This window comes from Passer montanus, unplaced genomic scaffold, assembly GCF_014805655.1.
Source record: "Passer montanus isolate IOZ18808 unplaced genomic scaffold, ASM1480565v1 scaffold453, whole genome shotgun sequence".
Lineage (NCBI taxonomy): Eukaryota > Metazoa > Chordata > Aves > Passeriformes > Passeridae > Passer > Passer montanus.
In genome coordinates, this window is record NW_024369407.1 from 1 (window position 1) to 2,037 (window position 2,037).

Here is a 2,037-nt window from a genome sequence, read left to right on the forward strand (position 1 = left end):
AGCAGAGCAGTCAGAGTGCCCGGGTCACCATGCCCAGGTCAGAGAGGCACACAGGGACCTTGCCACTGAGCTGTGACATCAGGGTGGACTTTGGCAAAGGGTGGCCAGGCTGCACTCGCCAGGTTGGAAGTGACAGGGGCTGCTGCACCAAAGCTTGCAAACCTCAGTTTCCTTCTCTTCTAAATGACCTTCAGCTCCAAAAGTCCCCCCACCCCATCCCCAGCATCTTCTCCTGCCTTCTCCTCCCTTTTTGCCATTGCAGTGGCAGGGAAAGGCCTGACTCTACCAACAAGCTTCATCAATCCTTACCTCACAGAGAAAAACTGCAGGGGAGTGAGCACTTCCCACATGATTGTACTGGTGGCACTCAAAAGTCTCCAAAATCCCTGAACAGAGAGATTTATTTTGCCATTGCAGTGGCAGGGAAAGGCCTGACTCTACCAACAAGCTTCATCAATCCTTACCTCACAGAGAAAAACTGCAGGGGAGTGAGCACTTCCCACATGATTGTACTGGTGGCACTCAAAAGTCTCCAAAATCCCTGAACAGAGAGATTTACTGAGGCTGTGGGGGTCAAGAGGCCCCAGGTATGTACCTGAGGGCCCCAATGAGCTTTAATGACCCTAATGAGCCTCGGCTGTGGTTTCCTTAGGAGATGATTTCTATTCCTGCAAAGCAGCCAATCACCTGCCCTGTGAGCAAGGGGAGTACATGACTGCTGCTTGTGTGAACTGTTAAAAACCAGACAATTTTAAGAAAAAAATCATTTCTGCTCAGTTAATTTTGGGGTCTGAAAGGTTTGGAGCTATATAAATATATATTTAATGCCCTGGTTTTGGACTAGACATACAGATCACGTGTCTGTGTACATATATATATATGTGTATGTATTTTTTAAGCCAGCTCCCCTAAGCTGGTCTGTAAGGCAGAAATGCCCCCTTTCCCACCTGTGTTTTTCAGGCAGTTGTTTAGCAACTTCCATTGCAAGCACACACCTATGGATTTTGTGGAGGAAAACAGCCCACACTGGGGATGAGGCTGTGGTGAGATGTATAAAAAGAGCTATTCTCCACCAGCCCTGTGGAGAGGCTTGTGAGCCCCCACTTGCAAGGAGCTGCCTGTGTGCTTTGTGTTTTATTGTCTGGAGGTTGCCAGGCTGCACTTTCCAGGACAGCCTCCTTTTTGTCCTCTTTTTTCTTTATTTTTTTCTCCTTCCCTTCCTTTTCTGCCTGAAACAAGCTGTGGAAAAGCCCCTGGCCTGCCTGACTACCTATGAGCTGTTGGTTGCTCAAGAAATTGGGTAAAGGGAGAAAGTCTGAGCACAACAAAGTGGTAGGAGCAGGGTTTGCATCTCAACCTGAGGCATCTCAAAGCCTGAGAAGTGAAGGAAAGACTTTGCTGTGTTAATGCACAATTGTATTTATCAGCAATTTTTGGAAAGCAGGGGTGGGATCAAGCCAGGGATGTTGTCTGGCCCAGCCCCCTGAGCCTGACTTTGGCATGGGGAATGGATTCCTGACCTCTTTGCCAAGAGCTGCTCTTGATAGAGATTTCCCAGTTTCTCTTGGGAATTTATCCCAGTACTTTGCTACTATAAAGAAGTCTCCTCTTCTTACAGTTTCCCTCTATTACCTTTAAGCCCAGCCCCAGCTGAGTTAGAATTTAGTTCCAGCCTTTTCTGAGCCCGGCCCGGCCCGGCCGGCACGGGGGCTGGGCCGGGGCCGCCACCTCCTCACCGAGTGGAAAATAAAGACGAGGTGCCTGGGTTTTTTGGTCTTTAACATGTGTGTTTCACAGAGCCGAGTCCAGCTTCTCAGCAGTCCAACAGAAATTTTCCTCCTATTCCAAACCAGATAAACTATTGAAGCACACAAATACTAGGATTACTACTACAAACTGCAGAAATTGCTGGAAATTCTCTTCTGCTGGCAGTAAGAGTAAACATGTCTAAAGGTTTCTTTGTATGGAGAGCAGCTACACTGAGTGCTTTCAACATCAAAATCAACTGGGAACTAACGATTTCAGCTGAGGTGTTAA